Here is a 20,448-nt window from a genome sequence, read left to right as displayed (position 1 = left end):
AATTTGATAAGAGAGTTCTCATCTTTATGGGAGTTACATTTCCTGATCTGAGCCATGATTGTTTTCCTTTTGTTGTATAACCTGTTTAATTTGGGATGTCACCAAGGTGGGTTGTTTTTGGAGTTAGTTTTGGGCTTACTTCTGCTAGGCACAAAAGCCTCTATACAGCCAATGACATGCTGTACAGAGTTTTTGTGAATAGTTCTGCATAGGCTGCTGTGTTCTCCGAGATTGGAGGGGCATTGGATGTTGACATACTATTGCTTAATAAACGGGAGTTTGCCTTAGAATAGCTGTGAAGATAGGTGAAGGCTGCCAGCCTAGCCAGATAGAATTTTGTAGATAATTCTGAAATTTGTAAATATTAATATAAGCCACAGGCTTGTTCTCTTAAATGGAAGAAAATGCTGTTAAATGTAGAACTGCAAAAATGTAACAACAGTGCACTCTGATGTAGGAAAGCTGATAAGTCAAGCATTGTGTAATTGTTTGCTGTCAAAACTCAGAGCCGAGATGTCTAAATGAAGGAATTCTTCCTATTGTTTTAAGGCCAGAGTTAATGGCTAGAATTTACATGTATAATTTATTTTATTGTTCTGGCTTCCTGACCAGCTGCAAGAGCAAAATGTCTATTAACCTCTGAGTTTCTGTTAGCCTGGGAAAACAGAAAATTGTTAAGAATGGTGGAATGTGAAGCAGCATTGTGTTATCAATTTAAAGAGAGAGAATCAGAGAGCATTTTGCATTTGTCTTGAGAACATCCAACTCACAAGCACTCTGCCTGTATCTGTATGTAAGTAGGATCTTAGACGTCAATGTCTCTTTTAGAAATAGCTAGGAAATAGGAAGATTAGACAGTTGTTTTCTGCATTGATGGCAGAGCTATGCTACTGTATTATTTTATGCATTTTCCTGTAACTGAACTTTTGACTAGCACTGTGTAGTAAGAAGTATTGTCTTGTGTTTTTATTATTTATTATTAAATATTTTTAAACCTTTCAACTGTGGCTGTTTTGTGCAGAGGTAATTTAAGCTCTAAGAGTATACTGCATGTATTTAGTTATATTTTACAAAGCCACTCCAATAAGCCTTGACTGTTCAGTTGCACTTATCATTTGGATAATAATATTGCACGGTATAATTGAACACCCCTTCATAAGGGCCTTTTAGTAGCTGATAAATATTAGTGGGTGGTGACAAGTGGTACTACCATATAGTCTGGGTAAAGGGGGCATAGCTGGACCTGTGCCAGCCATCCCCAGGAGTGTCTGTGTGGTTGCATATAACTCTTATCTCAAAGTGTGTGTTTGTGTCAACTACTTGGGCAGGGACATGAAGCACTGGTTGGACACAGAGGGTGCTGGGAGTTTTAGCTTGCCCACTAGGCTGAGATCTGGACCCTATAGCTGTGCCAGTGGGGAGTTTTATTGGGGATCTGGAGAAAAAGGGAGAAATCAGCCCCAGACTGACTGTGATCTCTGTGTGCTCTAATGGGAAATTGTACTTTACTGTGTGTGTATTTGTTATCCTCCCCTATGTAGATGCCCCTCACTGGTATTAGTGGTGAGGATTGAGGTTCCTTGATTGCTGGGCCAGTGCAAGGGCATCACAATAGCTCCTAACTATCACTGGGTTTATTCTGGTTAATTAGTGGATCTTGACATCGATGGAGAAAGTTTTATGGTCAGACCTTACCAAGGAGGATGTGACATTTGGGGGGTGCAACATTCTTCCATATTTGTGAGCATGAGGTCCAGTATTTTGGAACCTCTATTGGATGTATGCACTAAATGGTCAAGGGTTTGGTGTTTATGAAGTCCAGGAATCTCTGTGTCTGCAGATTTGAGACGATGTAGAATTCACATTCTATAGAGAGGTAATTAAAGTCCTCCATGAGTAAGGTGTTAGGTTGGATGTTGAGTGTCTCCAGTAGGTCTAAGTATGTGCTATGAGTTTGTGAGACATAAAGGGTGACCTATAGCTTGCTAGGATACAGTACAGTATTTTATCTATAGTGACCTGCCCCTGGAGAAACTCCAGCATCTACTGGTCTAAAAGTGTGGAATGCTCTGAAACCTTGCACTGCTGGGGAACTCTCTGTGGCTGTCTTGGCGATTGCATATTTTCAGTGGTGAGATGGGCTTGGAGGGAGTGTAGTTTTTTTTTGTTTAGGCTCCTGGCATTGAGCAGTAACACTTTGAGGTTCAGTTGACTTGATTTTGTTATGTTGGCAGATTTGTCAATTTGCCATTGCCTAAATGTTGCTCTATAGGTGAGGATAAAGGTTCACCCAGTATTCAGAAGTCTAGAGGGGGCAAGTGCAGACCATCCTTGGCAAATCAAAGTGGTCTGTTAACCAGGTCTTCCCATGCTGACAAATATTAAATCTGTTTAGAATGACACTAGAAACACAGCCAATTGTTAAAATCAATCATCTTTTGTTCATATGGTTGTATCATCCTCGGTGAAGGTAATATGCCCTCATTGCAAGGTTCATTCCAGCCTGAGAGCACCATGCCTCTTTTTATATATTCCAGATAGGTACATCTCAGGTCATTTACACCTACATAGACTAAGATGGAATTGTATTGGTATCTGTGGTGTAACGACTTGACTGCATGCATAATTTGGTAGATCCTGGCTCCAGATAGGTAACTAACTGCTTTTCCAGCCTGATTAGAGAGGCATCAGTATGGGATAGCTGCAACATGATATGCAGAATTACAAGTCTCTTACAGAGCATCCTGTCTTATGTACTCATGTGCAGGTTGGAAGGGATATGTTTAAGAAAATCTCAGTTAAAAAAACAGCATGAGAACATTGTACTGCTCAAGATTACCTGACTATATCCACAGGATTAGGTGGCAGTAGGAGTAAGAAATACAGAAGTAAGAGTCACATAGAATTAGTTTACAACCAAGCCCTGAGTGAAATATATAATCAATAAGCACACAAAATGTGTAACTTATTTATTTGTTAACCAAATAAATCCATTAGGTGCATCTGCCTCTTTTCAGAGATGACCTAGGAGCACTATTTGGTTACATATGCTCATTGTCACACAATAATCAAATAGCAACTGAAAGATTCAAACCTGGAAATACAGGGTAAAGCTTGTTTTTTTTTTTGTTGTTTTTTTTTGTTTTTTACATGAAATTTATTAAGCATATTTTAAAATACAATCAACAACAACATGGAAAAGAAACAAAGAAAACAAATATACACTTACCACCAAACTATATACATTATTTACAAAAAATATAGTAAAAAGGATTTCTTATTGTGAACCAACAACCATAATCTATGACAAGTCAGATAAGTCAGATAGCAACAAATGTACTATGAAAAATAAGATAAAGTTGAAATACAGGTTACTGTATATGACTTGAAATGTACAATCGCCATAGCTGATTAGCTCGTCACCTTAATCCACTGTGCTAAACTGACAGACTTATAGATATTCATTTTAGAGTTTCAGCTGATGCATTATATACCCTTTCAAACCATCAGTTTCTTTCATTTCATAATTTAATATATTTTATTATTTTCTGACAGCACAGTAACAGGAAATGGTATAAAAAACTGCCTAAATGTAGGTTTTTATTACATTAAATTTACCCAATGGCAGAAAATGGTTAGCCTATCTAATCTGTCATTTAAGTGCATTTCACCCCTTTATTCTCCATCTGTTTTCTGCTTTCTTCAATGGCTGCATAGATTCCGTCTCCACTATCATTTGGGGTACTTCACTTCATGAGATCAAAACATTTGACGATCTAGTAGGTTATGGCCCCTACAATATGTTGCATGTCCATTTTCTTCTTATCTGTTTTTTTCCTGTGTATTTGTGATACTGTTGCATCTCCATCATATGGTTCTGTATATCCACAACATGCCCCAATGTCGCTCCTGACCTCTAGCTCATCTAGTTTCTACTCACATCCTTTCTAATTCTTTTTACATGCCATTTTGCTGGTACTACTGTGGACAATTTCCAGTAGCAAATAGTGCTGTCTACTAGCCCTGGCATAGAGAAAACACTGCCTGTTTTACTTCTGAATTCTACTCCCTGAGCATTCCGCTTACTGCTCCTCTTCCCTCTCATTCTGTTCCTGGAAGACTAGTGCAGGTGTGATCAACACTCACAAATCTTTGTCCCTCTCTCTTCCTGTCAGCTGTGCTCTATCAGCTGATGCTTCATATTAAGGGTTTTGTAGATCAAGTGCAGCACTATGCATTTGTCTATAACAAACCAAAACAGACACCTTTGCGCCTACTGGGCCAGCCTTTCTAAATCTTTCTGGAATCTCTTCCCTCCTTCCCTCATTACTGCATCTATCTTTAGGATAGCACTGTCCACCACTCCCTCAAATATGTCTGATACCAAAGCACTGAAGACCGATCGTGCACTATCCCCTCCATGCACTCCATGAGTCTCTTTCCTTATTTCTCACATCATTTCTATCACAACAAACTTCTCTGTCCTAACCCTCCATGCATCAACTAAGTTATTCAGTCTTGGTCCTACCCACAATTCATGTAGCTTTCATAGCAGCCATCTGTCTGACTCTGAGTCAAATCCGATGCTTCTGGTGCTCACCTGTATTCTCCTATAAACTGTACTATTTTGACTGACAGTTCCTTCTGGCCATGAACCCATGCTGGCTGTTGTCTTGAAGATAGATGTGTTTCAAAAAGCAACCAGCTATTTCGTAAGGAATCTCTCCATGCTGGGCCTTTCTCTGCATCTGGTGTGAAGCTAAAAGTTCTATCATTCCCTAGATTTTTCCTGATCCCAGCCCTTTAATAAAAGAGCACCACTCCTGCTGTCTTCCAGAAAATGGTATCCCTGAATATCACTTAGCTTCACAATAAATGTGCTGAAGAATTTGTCATAAAGCAGAATGACAATTAGTATAACAGAAAGCTCTCGCAGTTCTAGAAAGAAAGAAAGAAAGAAGAAAGCTACATTCTCAATGCAATGCTCACATAGTCTCCATTCCTCATGTTTGGAAAGTGTTTTCCACTGCTTTAGAATTATGTTGATAGCTATTATACAAAGGAAATAATCATGCTACTTTCAATTCATCATTAGCATCTGTAATAACTCATAAAAAACAAATCCAGAATGTGAGCATATCAGCCTGCCATGACAGTGTGGTCATTTAATGAACAGTTAAATCTCTGAAAATGTGTGGTTTGTGTCAATCCCAAGTCATACTGTTGATAAAAGATCTCAATAAAGCATATCTTGGGCAGGGCTCCCTGATAGAAGTGTGATCTAACAGTGATCAACACTAAAATGTGTGATTGCAAAACTGTGACTACTCATCAGAGCAGCAAACATCACAAATAACTAAAATTTTAGAAGCATTTTCTATACTTATCTGCAACCATTAAATAACAAAAGTATTGTCTGTGAAGTAAGCACCCCAAATGTAGGGAGTACACACTCTCACAACGTTATATCCACTTACTTAATAATCACACAACAGTACAGGCAAAGGAAAATTACTCTGTCTGTACTGTTCTGCAAGCCAAACACACACACACAAACACACACACACACACACACATACACACACACACACACACACACACACACACACACACACACACACACACACACACACACATGCACACATGCACCACTGCTGACCAATGCAGTGCTTTGAAAGTAAAGCCCCAAAATACAATACCTTTCAACTGGTAACACTCCACAACACTGCAGATCAATTAAATGTAATATGCTCAGCACCGTTATCAGAATGTTTCACAACTGTTACAGTAGTGGGCTAAAGCTGAAGCTGACCATAGTGTTGTGACAAAAGTGCAACTCAACATGCCAGTATTTGACCATGCTAGTATAACCCTTATATATACAGAGTATGTATATGTGTATTTATGTACATACATATACATAGATACACACACACACACACACACACACACACACACACATATACATACACACGTGCGCACATGCACATGTATGTATATACCAGAAGAATGCTGCACCCTACTAACAGAAGAATTCTACAAGACACCACAATCTCAGATTTACTACATAATTCGCACATGTCACGGATTAGTGATTACACATTTTTGACTTCTGATCACTACTGCATCAACTGCTTGGCCAGTTATCTGATGCATCTAAGAATTTGACCATGATAACTGGTGGTTATAAATTATCATGCTGTTCATGTAGTCTGATATCATTGTGCCTCAGCGCACATTGCAATCTACTGTCTTTTCCTTTTTTTCCTGGAAGCTTAGTAAAACCAGCCTGAAAAATTAAAACAAAGGATTCCAAAAGCACCATTTCATTAATTGTATTATAGGTAAACACCTGAGATACTTCTGTTCTCTTCAGCCAACTGTATCCCCCACCACAATAGCTTGTTTTCCTAAATGGTTTGCAAAAAGAACTTGTAAAGCTTTGACAGCATGAACAAGTTTGAAAGATATAGAATAAATTGGGGAAGAACTGTCAGAGTGTGTCTCTTTACTCATTTAATGAAAGGATCTTGTTGTCTGTGATAAATTATCTACTATACCAACCACTGTGTTCATCAGTTTAACAGAGAATTTTATAGTAAACCATGATCATAGTCAGATTTCTAATCAGTCTTAAATGCAGCCACTTAACTGATGTACCTATGACTAGGGTAATAGGGCATGTTTAAAGAGCTTCTTTATTGCTGTGCAGGATTTAATGTTAGGTGTGGATGACCACATTTTTTAAATAAGAACTCAGCGGAGAAAACTTTTCAGTACTTTTGTTGTTACTCAGATATACCTGTTTCTAGGCTTTTGTTTGATTCAGTGCTAAAAGGTACAAATGCAAAACAAGTACATTTGCTCTCATTTTTGCAAGCAATGAACTTAGCATAATTAATATAATGAGGTTTGAGTTGTACTCTTCTGCACAGTTATGAGACAGGTTAGAGGAAAAAAGGATACTAATTAAAAAAAAAGAATAAAAACTGTGGTACAATATTAATTCTACTTATCCCAATCCTCCAAATACGATATGAGAAAAATATTTCAGTAACCTCTGGCAATGTTATTAGTATCTTGCATAGCTCAAGCATAGTTATTTACAACAGCTTGATTACACTAAAATCACAGTCAGCCCTTATGGCCACACGGTAGTAATTAAAGAACTTTAGCTCAGGACATACAAGTACACGATTTATGCAGTATTTTACACAGTAGCGAGAGCATTGCTCCCACTTATCTTTAATGCTTCCTCTACTATTAATCTTACATCTTTGCAGATTATCTACAATACAATCTCTAAGTAAAACAGCATCCATGTTCTTCCTTATAGAGAATATGCTGTCTTCTTATAAAAGAAAGACCTTAATTAGCCCCTGATTTGTATGATTACAAACCACAAAGTGATTACTCTTCTTGGCTATCAACTTCCCTTGTACCATCCTATTTGGAGGTCAAGTTCTCCAAAACCTCCTAACTTAAATTAAGTAACTCTGCAGTAACACAATAGTATGAAAAGGGGAAACTTCCCAATATAGTGCTTAGATGTCTCGCATAAACATCAGACCACACAATGCCTTCATGTCATGAATGTGACCTAAGAGCAGAAGTAAATTTGAGCACTTGTGGTCAAGCAGTTAGGACACAATTAACTGTCTACCTGTCACATGAAAGAAAGCCACTGAAACCATTGGCATAGCCTGTTCATCCCTTGCTCCTTGGTGTGCAGCATATTGATACTCCAGAATACCAAAATTTAAGACATTATCTCCTAACATCATTTATTTCATTATTATGCATTCACTGATACTGTCTTCCTCCTTACATGTATTTTGTACATTTACTTTTGCCTGACACCAAGGCTGTGCCTAAAAATATCCTTCGGGACACTTCTGGTAATCAGTTTCAAACAGTAAGCAAAACTGGACTAACAAATATATAGCATCATGACAATACCACACAGATCCTTCTTTCAGTACCAGATAATCCTAACAGCATTAACAGGATAACACCACATCAGCAAAACACTGAGTTTTAATCCAAGTCACCTTAGTTAGAGTTCCTTCTGCTCCTACTCGTACAATATTTGGCTGCAAGTGATTTAGTTTGTAACTTGAGTTTTCCTGGAAAGGAATTCTGTCAACACTTACTAGGTGTTCATATTAATTAAAAAAAGTATGAAAATCATTATTATCAGCTGTCATTGCCAAGCACTATTTATAACAGGATGTGAAAGAAATATCACCCCACGTAATATCTCTTGTTTTCTAAAAAAAGCATTGTAACTACAGTTCACGTGTTTGAAATATATTCACAACTTTTCAGCACATCTTCTTAAGAACTAGTATTGAGCAGAATAAATACAAAAGTGCATGGTATTACCAAATAAATGGAAATATCAAATATGTATTTGTCTTCTGTAAAAGTATATTTCTTGATCAAAAAAAATTCCAAGCTTTATAAAGTGATTACAGTTTTCATGAAAAATTGTGTGTGAATGAATCACTGTAATTATGCCCCAAATTGAAGGAAAAGAGCAGCTTTCTAACATGAGGAAGGTGCTTAAGAAAGTTTTGTTAGCATCATTCAGAACCACTAAGCTCTAGTGTTTGTCTACAGCATAAACAGTAGGATACCACAGAACACCACTGAGAACCTAAATCTGCTTTAAAAAGTGTAAACCACTATAGATTGTGTGAGCGACTCTGTGTGTGTGTGTGTGTGTGTGTGTGTGTGTGTGTGTGTGTGTGTGTGTGTGTGTGTGTGAGAGAGAGACGGAGCTTGAAGTACATTTCAGGTCTTATTTCATATTCATATAAGTATATTTCAGCTCTTAGAACTGTTAGAATTAGAACAATTGTCTTATGGCCCCTGTCTGTAAAGCAGTGATAAGTGTGATACAGCTTTTGAAGCTGTAAATCAAAACTGTAAAACAATTTATCTTCCTCTTTTTTTCCTGGTCTTGTTGTATATCAGATCAGCTAAAACACCATTTGCTACAATGATATATCTGTCAGCATTAAATGTGTTACTGTTTTCACATCTGTGGTGAGTTTAGATCTACTACACTTTTTTTCCTTTCTCTTTTTCTTTCTGTAATTAGTAAAACATGGTGCAGCTAATGCTGCATGCACTGTGAAAAATTATGATCACATCTCTCCAATTTTAGTTAAGCTTTTGTATATCTGAGTAACCCCCTGAACTTTGCTTTGCTGTGCTCCTGAGGTGAATTTCTTGATACCCATTTGAAAGACATAAACAACTTGGTTATGATCAGAGAACCATTCATAATCCTCTATGTTCTATATTTTTATTTAAAGTTTAGGCCAAACTGTTGACAATTTCTGGGAATGAAAGCAGATATCTAAACTGCAAATTACAGTCAAACTTTTTACCGACGGATTTTTCAAAGCAGTCTTCTTAATTCTCATTCTAATGATTAATCTACCTTTGAAATAAAAAAAATGTAATAATCAGATATTATTGCCAAATCTGTACATTGCTTTGAAGAAGTACCTATGTGGAAAGTTGAAGACACCATACTTAAATGGCAAGTTACATGGATATATTAACAAGTGACAAATGTCAATATAATGACAAGGGACAAGTTTCAGTGAACAGTAAATGAGCTGTATAGGAAAGATTATTGCAGACCCAGTAACAAGTGCCATACAGCCACCCACCCCCACCGCACCCTCACACAGACACACACAAAGTGCAATAACAGTGACACTGAGTAGCTAGAAACACTCAAGTGAAGCAATGCAAGGACTGCCTGTATTTACACACAAAAGGTAGGTGCAGGGTAATAGTGATGCAGCCAGGTCTTATGTGTTAGCATCCACAGACAGCAGAAGTAAGGGGGAAAGAGTGATACACAGGAGGAGAAAGACAGACAGACATAGAGTGAGAGAGACAGTGAGAGAGAGAGAGATTAGGGGAGTGAGAAAGAGACAGAGAGAAAGAGTGGAGAGAGAATGCAACACAGACTACAGAAGTAAGGCAGAGAAAGACATTGTGTGACAGACAAGGAGACAGAGAGAGAGAGATAGACAGACAGAAAGAGAAAGAGAGAAAGAATGAGGAAAAAATGTAATACAGACTGCAGAAGTAAGGCAGAAAAAGACACTGTGACAGAGAGAGAGAGAGATAGAAAGAGAGAGAGAGAGAGACTGCACATGTACTTACATCTGAGTGTGTGTGTGTGTGTGTGTGTGTGTGTGTGTGTGTGTGTGTGTGTGTGTGTGTGTGTGTGTGTGCGTCTGCAAGAAAGAAATTGAAAGTAGGAGACAGAATGAGAAAGAGAGTGTGAGAGAGACAGCAAGTCACAGAAAGTCAGAGAGAAAGAGTATGCAAAAGAGATGAGACAGGGTGCGTAACAGATGGAGAAAGAACTGGAAAGGAGTGCAAAAATATTAATGCATGCTGCAGTCAGAATATTTGCCTACAGCTGTAGGCCACCCTTGAAATAGTTCGCTGGGATTTCCTTACATGTTTGATACCATCAGTGGTATCAGTTTTTGCGTTGATGTGTAACTTGATGGCAGGGTTTGCAGTTCTGTGTTGATGTGTAACTTGATGGCAGGTTTGCAGTTCTCGCATGTATATATATTCTCTGTATGCTAATTACAGCACTGATTTTCAGTACCTTTACACTTACAATGCAACATACTGTTTAGTTAAATCCATGGCAAGGCATGACAAAACCTGTCTTCTCCAGCACAAAATTGGGTATTCGTAATGACCAGAATATAAGCGCTGGTGTATATTTTCTTAATACCAGCTCAGCTATTCATTAGATTATATACAACCAAAAGACATATTCAAAATTGAGGTTACAGACAAAATAAGGCCATGTTACTTAATGTAACATAACCTTTTACATTTTTATTTTATTTTTAAACAAAAAAAAAATACATTGTATAAACTGAGTGAAAAAAAAAAACAATACAGAAACACTCCAGGGAAGTTTTCAGATGGACAATGAATGCAGCATTACAAGTATTTTAAAAACAGTATAACAATAAATGCTCATGTCTGTCTCTCAAAAGATTCATCTAGGCTGAATAGACACGACTGTCCTTTAAGAAACCCAAGCTGATTACGATTAAGAGTTTTTATGTCACCTATAATTCAGCATTAATATATTCCATTGCATGACAGTTAATGCTAGTAAGACTAATAGGCCTAAAGTTATTGGGGGGGGGGGGTCTCTTGGTGACTGCTGGTTCAGACAGGTACACCTGTGGCTATTCTACAGACTTCAGGTAAATAACCAGTGGATAAGCTAAGGTGAAGGAGATTTAGAAGATCTCGGACTAAGTGCTTTTTAATACTTGCAAGCAGGCATCCTGAAATACTGTCAAGGCCTGTGGAACTAATATTTTAAGTTTTGGGGACTTGAGCTAGAGTGATTATAAACAGAATAGTAAATGTAAAAATCGAGTGCAGTAGGATGTCTGGGAGGTGTGAAGTTAGAGCTGTCTTTGTCAGCTAGGATGTTAGTGATGGTAACTTTGTCAGAATGTGATGTGATATTGGACATAAATTCAGAGCAGGGCTAAGTATTACTTCTGAATTCATTATTATGGCTGAACAAAGCTTTATGTGGTATTGGTGGCTGCTCTAAGTTTATAACTGGCTTTGCAGTCCACAATGGTAAACCTAAGAGTCTTGTGTAAAGCTTTTATGTAACTTTTACAGTGAGCAAAATGGGATTTTTTTCAAAAATAATCATTAAAGATTAAATTTTTTGTTGGGCTGATTTATACTGAAGTTCTTCCACAGAAGCTTACTTTTTAATTTTTGTGGTGGGTGGGAAGAACCTAGTCAATGCGTTTACTCAGCAAGCGGTAAAACTCTGTGTTGTATGTGAAAGCAAAAGTGGCTTTGTGAATCAGTCTACTTGGCAAGATGTGCCAGTTGTGATTGTCCAGGTAAAAAGTAAATGGCAATTAGATGTCATTTCAATAATCCCAAAATGCCATAGAGTTTTAATGGGTAATGTTCCAGCTAAGAAAAATAAAAAACAAAAGGGACCAATGACCATAGCTCCTTATTTTATTGAAAAAGATGAAGCGCTTTAGTCCGTGGTAAACATGGACTTCATCAAAATAACCAAACAACTCAATACAACCATATAAATATACAAAATGAAACCACATGACCAACCTAATTAAGCACTAATTATTAAAATCTACAAATATTTAAAGTTCCAACAGCGATAAATTGTCCGTTTCAAGATAAAAAATTGAATAAGCTCTGAAAACACACTTTTTGAAAAATAGAATAAAATAAAGTCACTATGAAATTTAATTTAAACTACATCAATAAATTATATAAATATATTTCAATAATATAAAATAAAGCTAGGGACCATTAAGAAAAAAACATTCAAACTCCCATAAGGGCATATACCCAAGTCCCTCCAGTCTTTATAAAACAAACCAAGCTTTTAACTTCAAAATGCTGTTTATAGGACCGTCTCATTGCACCCTGGGGGAATGGTGGTATTATTTCTCAAATGCCACCCCAATTCCTTATATTCAAGATAAAGATCAGAAGCCCCCCCCCCAGGTCGAACATAAACCTGTTCAATGGTAATAAATGTAAAATAATGAAAGGGGTAGTTTCTGATATGATTGGCTAATGCATTCCTGTCATCACCATGTTGGATGTCAAACAGGTGTTGGTAAATCCTATCCTATTTGTTTTGCCAATTTAGAAACACTAACAGCTCTGGGACTTTGCAACATAAACAATCCCTCTGCTGTTACAATACTATCTCTGTGTTAAATTAATGACCCCGAAGTTTTGAATTAAAATGTCAGACACCTCCAAGACAAATCTACATTGAGAACACTGACCACATTTGACCATCACCCCCGTAGAATTAATAGTGGGGATCTCTCTAGAAGAGTTTAAAAAAACATCTTTCTTGTAAACAATATCTGGTTTTGCCTCCACCTTACTAAGGTGATCATGGTCTACCCCAAAAATGCTCCAACTTTTATTAAGAATACTCCGAATGCCTTCAAAATGTGTGTTATAAGTTAACACTAAAGCTATCTTGAAGGTTGTTGTATTATCGGTGGAAGCTGGGTCATTAATTACATGATTACCTAGTATACTGTTACCAGTACATAGCAAAGGAGGATCCTAGCTGCCTTTTACTCTCAACTTCTCTAAAAATGCTGTTGAAAAATGTTCCTGGGTACCCTCTTCTTTTCAACATGCCTCATGGAATATAACATTTTTCTTGAATTACACTGTCATTACTTTCCATACGGGCCAATCTCACACACTGTCCCTTCACAAAAGACTCCTTTTGGTGAAGGGGTTGCCAACTATTGAAATGTAGTAAACAATTGAAGTAAGTGGGTTTCCTGTACAATGTAGACTCAAATTTTCCCTGGGTTTTGTACTTAATTATTGAAATATCAAGGTAATTAACCCTGTCCTCTTCTGCCCCCACTGTAAATTTCAAGAAATGTGTACTGGAATTCAGAAAATGGAAAAACTGGTCAAACCTGTCTTTACCATCAGTCCAAAAATAATGATGTCTAAAAATGTCCATGTAAGGATCAGCTATCCACAAATTCATTTGTAAAAACTACACTGTGCCAGAACAATGTTAGCAGACACAGGGGCACATACGGTCCCCAAAAGTACTCTTTTTCTCTTCCTAAATATCTGGTTCTTGAATACTATAAAATTATTCTCAAGGATGGCCTCCATAAGAGTTCTAAGGGTAAGAATCTTTATATAGTCAAAACCAGAATTAAAGCATAAAAAATCATAAACAACTCAAGGTCTTCTTCAAGAGGGATGGCTGAAAATAGATCCTGGACATCTATGGTGACAAACAAGAAATTGTCCAATTATGAATCATTTGATACTTTGGACAAAAAGTCTCAGGAATCCTTGTAAAGGTGTTTATGTTTACTTAGTACCCCTGTCAAGTGACAATCTACAAAGTTAGCAAGGTGAAAGGTCTTAGATGCCTTAGCATCAACAATAAGTCTCAAAGGGGGGTTATGGATACTTTTGTGAATCTAGGGGATGTTGAAATATAACATTCCAGCTAAGTAACCTGATTTTTCCATGGAGGTGGTGTCATGCAGGATGGATCAATTGGGACAGCAGTCAACAAAGACAAAATGAGGGTTTCAAGATGGCTCCACACTGATCAACAGCTTAACTTCAGCTCTCACGGTATGAAAAAAGAAACTGACAGATTTGGGCCAGTAACTGCCTGTTTTAGTAAATTTCAGTTACTGGCTGGTAAGTACACTGGCTGGACGCCAATAAAGGAAGAGTCCTGCAGCTGTTTAGCAAAAAGCAGTTTAAGCTCCAGCTTTGATACAAGAGTTGGCTTCCAGTAATTTAGTGGAAAATAAATCAAATGTGCTAAGAGCTGATTAAAATAAATGAAACATTAAAGGAGTAAATTAACTCAAAGAACAAAATGTTGGAAAAATGGAAGAAGCTTCAAATGGTTATTCAGATGAACTAATAGAACTGCAAAAATCGGATGTCAAAATAGAAGAAAAAGCTGCTTGAGTATGAGACTGTTCAAGAAGAGCTGTTTCAAAAAATGGTAGAGTTATTAGACAGAGCACACAAAGAATACCTGAGATTTTCTGCTGTACTAGAGAAACTAGAAGGAATATACTGTATTAATTTTATGAAAGCACAAAAAAATAACTGGACTGGTATTCCACAGCAAGATTTTTTAATTGAAAGGGCACATCAAGTGTAAGATCTAAACCTGGCCACGAGAAAGCAGCTGAAACCTGCATTACTAAAGGCGCAGTCATACTAGCAGAAAGAGTTGATCCTGACAAAACTGTGGCAGAGGGGCAAAATATAAAAAAATTGGAGATAAAAGAGTGTTTGTGGAAAATGATTATTCACTGCAGCTCACACAGAAGAGAAGCAAATATTTCCAGCAATCAGGGAATATCAAGAGGCAGGTGTGAGATTCAGACTGCTGAATCCAGATATCTTGAGAATATTTTCCTGGGTGATCAAAGTCATTTTTTGATGTAGAACAGGCTAAACAGTCAATACAAAAGTTTGTCTAACAAAACGTGTGCCATCAAGCAGAAGAGGACTCTGCTTCTCATTCTTCTGATAATAAAGCTCATAGACAAATTTTGCCAGTGAAACTTTTTCCAATGTTTTAAAGAAAAGTGCTTGAGAGACACAAGAAAGCACAAGAGTTGGTTAGAAAAATCAGGAATACATTGGACTTCAACTGGAGTCTGGGATGGGAGATGGAGATGTTAATGAACAGGAAGAAAACCAGCAGCACTGAACTTAGTGAATAAATATGAGATTATAAAACATCAATTAGATTTGTGACATATGGCTTTAGAAGAAAAAAAGACTGAGAAAGATTTGATTTTTTAAGCATAGTGGGACTGACAGGCATGTGCCTCACTTCATGTCATAGGATATGCATTTGGAAGTACACTAAAAAGGGAAAAAAAAAGAGAAAGTAACTGTAAGTAAAACAATTTTTGTTTTTAACAGTATTTATATAAAGCATTTCATGATATTAATTGCATGTTGTATTTCAAAGCATTTTTAGTGACTACGTTTTGTGTGATGAAGATACTAGAGTAAACAAGTACTTTTTTCTTTTTTAGTTTTAAGGAATGTAGGCATTGCAGTGAAAAAGAGAAGAAAGACTGAACAAAAGCGTGTTTGAGTTAATGGACTGTAATCTTGGGTTAGTGGGGCTGGGGGATGGGGTGTCAAAGTTAACTGAATATAATATAATATATGTGAAACTGAGATGTTTTCTTTTACTTTTGAATAGGTAAATGTCTGGATTAATGCCCTCATTATATTCTAATGACAGATTTCTTGTTTAAGCAAGTCAAATTTTAAATGAGAGACCATGATGTTATGAATAGTTTTCCTTTAGCAAATAAATCATCTGTGTTAGTTGAGAAGTACATTCTGTCCTTATATTTGTATGGAAACAACGTGACTAAATGTGAAGGTAATAAATTGAGAGGCCTGGACATTGTTTATCAAGAGAACAATAAAATTAAAAGGTACAAGGACAAACCGCTCAGTAAATAAATAATGTTTGAAATTACAGGAAGGGAATGACAGATAGCAACTTTCCTGATAAATAAATACTTTAATGCATTTACTAAAATTAGCAATTTAGTTTTATTTAAAGATAGCCAGTGCACTTTCTAAAACAATAATTTCTGAAAGCATATAAGCTGTTTTTCACATCTGGGAGGTGAACAAATATAATACAATAACAGACAGCAATCTGTGTAAGTAGGAGCACAGGCTGCAACATGCGCTTTATCATGGACAATCTTAATTATAGGTTAGTTAAAGCATGTTGGTGCAGCTGTTGATTTGGGACAATTGTTCCCATCAGGAGGGTTAAACTTCATTATTTGAAGATGTACATTGTTTAGTAGGTTTGTATTGTTACCAGTTTATAGGATTGTTGTGTGTGTGTGTGTGTGTGTGTGTGTGTGTGTGTGTGTGTGTGTGTTTTCTTATTTGAAGGTTTTCACTAAAACAAAAAGTCTTGCAAAATGAGACATAGGTTCAAATAGAGATGACAATAATCAATCATATAAAGGATCAACCTGCCAGTCATTAGTGGATACATGTAACATAATGCAGCTGGAACTAGACATTTTAAAAAGGTGTCATACATAATAAGTAGGAATAATAATTTCTTATAATGGCTACCATAAACATATTATTTTGGAACATGAATAGCCTAACAGGTATAGAGACAAAGGAAGGAGCACATAATTATATTAAAAAATGCAGAGTGCAAATAGCAATGCTACAGGATACACATTTGGAAAGAAGTGAGCATGTGAATTTGATAAGGAAAGGATTTCAAGATGAACATCCAGCAGAATATCACAGACAAAGGAAAAGGGGAGTACATATACTAATTGCTAGAAGAGCTCCAATAGTGATAGAAGAAAAAAAGATAGTAATTGTAGATTTGTGGTGGTAAGGGGCTACTGGAAAGGAAAAAGTTTATTTTGGAAATGCATTTATATTCCACCTAAAACTGCTATTATGGATCTTGAGAAATTTTTGGAACACATTATCAGCTTTCATCAGGGAATATTACTTATAGGTGAGGAATAGAACTTGGTTTGCAACACTGAAGATGTATATAGGGGACCTAGAAGGCAAAATATAACAAAAGAGAGTAGATTTCTGAAGACATTTATGCAAATATTTAGTATGGAGGATGTGAATTCAGTAGTAGAAACTCGTAGGGAATTTACATTTTATTCCACAAGGTACGATAAATGGATTAGGCTAGACAGAAACTGTATTCCATGGGAACATGTATATTAAATTGAAAGCTTTGACACATCTTCAATAACTATTTCAGACCATGCACCATCAACATCTAGAATAAAAATGCAGGGCAATGAAGTACAAATGAGGCACTGGTGCTTCAACCCCCTACTTTAAAAAGAAACAAATTTAAGGAATAGGTAGTGGAAATTATTCAAGAATTATTAGGGAATATAGAGATCTCTTCAGAAATTATAATTAGTAAGTGGAATAAAATGAAAGTGGAGTTTACAAATACGGTAGAAATAAAAGAAAATATATATGATTAAGAAATAATAAGAATTATTCAGAGAGGCTGAGAAAAGGTTAAAGTACAACAGAATAAGGGGAACTCACAGAGCAAGAACAGGCACAATTACAGAGTGCTAAAGAGACAAAAAAGGAGTATCTGGATAATATGCATGAGTTTAGAAAGATTGCTGTTACGCAACTGTTTTTTGATAACAACTACCAGAGCAAAAAATGTTTAGCAGAATGACTTAGACAACAGAAAGTAAAAGGGTCCTTCACAAACTTAGGGAGCCTATATCAAGAAAAATAACCAGAGATCTTGTAGAGAGATATTAGAGATATTTCAGAAATTTTATGAAAATTTGTATAAAGCAGAAGAATGTAGAAATCAAGAAAAAGCACATATGGAACTATTTATGGAAGACAGCTCTGCCAAGGTTAGAGTTAGATGAGGCTCAACAATTAACAACATTTAAGACAAGAGGAGATGATATAAAAACAATGATGTACTATCAATCTGCAGGAAAGTCTTCATGAATATACAGTATTCCCATGGAGGTTTGGTATCTAGGAGGAAAGAAAGTGATAAAGATCTGGAAGGTTTTGCTTAACAGCATTTTAAAAGGAGGGGAAGCACCAACATCCAGTAAGAATGCTATGGTGGGTGTCATCAGAACCAGCTTCATATAGGCCCATTTTAATGTTAAATCATAATTATAAGTGCTATATCTATATTAGCTAAAAGAATGACAACGGTGTTGTCAAAATTGATACATATGGATCAGTGTGGTTTTGTGAAAGGGAGGCAAACATTTGACAACATTAATGGAACGCAAACATTTGACAACATTAATGGAACAATGATAACGCAGAAGGAAGCAGAATCTAAGAAAATACTTCTTGATAAGTCTTGATGCAGAGAAAGCATTTAACAGGGTAAGTTGGGATTTTATGAGTAGATAAATGAAAGCATTTGCATTCTCTGATAGAATAATAAGGTAAATTAGGAGGTTATATTGAGGATTTGAGGCAAAAAATAAAGTGCAAGGGTTTCCCTCTATTAAATTATGTCTGAACAGAGGTATCAGGCAGGTGAGTCCTCTTTCCTCTTTGTTATTTGCATCATATTTCGAACCATTAGCACAGAAGGTAAGGGACTCTGAAATTCAAGGATATAATTGATGTCTCTCTCTCTCTTGTCTTTCGGCTTTTCCCGGTTAGGGGTTGCCACACAAGAACTCCGGTATGCTAATGATTGGCAGTAGATTTTCATGAATGCCGAGGTGCCAGCTCGATGTCCAACCTTCAACGAAGGCACGCCCATCTAAGCATGTCTTTCCAATGCCACCCAACTGCGGGGAGGACATGCAGACTCCACACAGAAGGCACTCTCCACAGTCCAGCCAAGAATCGAATGGGAGAACCTCTTGCTGTGAGGCAACAACGCTACCGCTGCACCACCGCGGGTATCCAAGGATATAATTGATATGATAATCAAGAAAAGTTGGCTTTATTTGCAGACAATATTATTTTGTACTTGATAAACCAGAAAAGTACATCTCAGTATTCTAGAACCGTCTGAGACAGTTTCAAGTCTTTTGGGTATAAAATAATGAGGGTAAAGAAAAGCTATACTATAAACTACATACCGACACATGAATTGGTCCAGCAATACCCATATTTATGTGGACAAAATACACTTAAATATTTAGGAGTATGGGTTAAAAAAGATTATGTTATGGCAGCTAAGGATTTGTGGTAAGAGACTAAACAAAAGATAATACAAAAACTGAAAAAAATGGAAGGTCTTGCTTATGGATATGGATAGCAAGATTGAAACAATGAAAATGCTTTTAGTCCCTTTAGTTTTATATACAGGTCAGGCATATTTGTATCAACCACAGGAGAAGTTGTGGATAGTAATTAATAAAGAATTGAATAATTTTGTATGGAAGGGGAAGATGGAAGGGTCAAGTGGGATAAGCTGATTCCTCCAATAGAACAATGTGGTTTAGGATTACTTGATTTGAAGCTATACAACACAAGCTGAAAGCTGTAATTCAAAGTTGAAAAGAATGATGAAGCATGGGGAGAATTCAAGAAATAAGGAGAGACTGGGATTTTGAATGCAGATCCTTAAGTTAAATAACAACAGCCATACAGAATTCATAAAGTACCAGAAAGTATTCTAAGACCTAAGCCAAAACAAGAATGGAGAAAGGAGATTCTACCAACAGGGATGACTACAATTACGAGTACAGAGACTAGTAAAACTGGGGCTGGAATTTACGGGAGAAATCTGGCAAAAGAACCAAGGTACAGCAAAACAAATAACTATTGAGGGAAAGGTAACAGAATGGAAAGAGTCCAAGAAGACATTTGGACTGCAGGCTAGAGACTACCTTCCCTATCAGGGACTGATATCAGAGTAGAGGCAAAGAGAAAGGGGTTGGAGGAATTCTAAGTGAAAGACCTGCTCTAGTAGAGTTTTTATTTTAATCGGCAACAGAAGATACTGTTAAAGGAAAACTCCACCTTCTCCTACAGTTTAACTCAAGTCTTAGGTTGCTTTTCTCCCTACAATATTATTCCAGTACTGTGTAGGTACCAGAAACCTGCTTGTACTTTATAAAACTTTCATTTTCCTTAGTTTGGTATCAAAGGAAGGGAAAGACATACCACTTCTTATAAGCTTAACTTCTCACATAAGTTGCAGGGGAATTTGTCTACACTTGCATGACATACCACAAACACAGAAAAATTTGTAGTCAGGAGCTTAGGTTGCTATAAACATGACAGTGAGGTGTGAAACTGTTTCCATTGTCTTTATTGCAGAGAGGAAGA

At 36.7% G+C, this 20,448-nt stretch overlaps 1 protein-coding gene across 1 annotated transcript in view; it reads right to left on the bottom strand.

Annotated features, from left to right (window-relative positions):
- Window positions 1-20,448, bottom strand: part of PPP2R5B (protein phosphatase 2 regulatory subunit B'beta) — a 1,711,411-nt gene that overhangs the window by 1,521,807 nt on the left and 169,156 nt on the right. The window lies entirely within an intron of this gene.

This window comes from Protopterus annectens, chromosome 6.part1 (assembly GCF_019279795.1).
Source record: "Protopterus annectens isolate FY-2018-M chromosome 6.part1, PAN1.0, whole genome shotgun sequence".
NCBI classification, from domain to species: domain Eukaryota; kingdom Metazoa; phylum Chordata; order Ceratodontiformes; family Protopteridae; genus Protopterus; species Protopterus annectens.
Note: the sequence above shows the minus strand (reverse complement) of the source record. Positions and strands in the feature narration are given on the sequence as shown.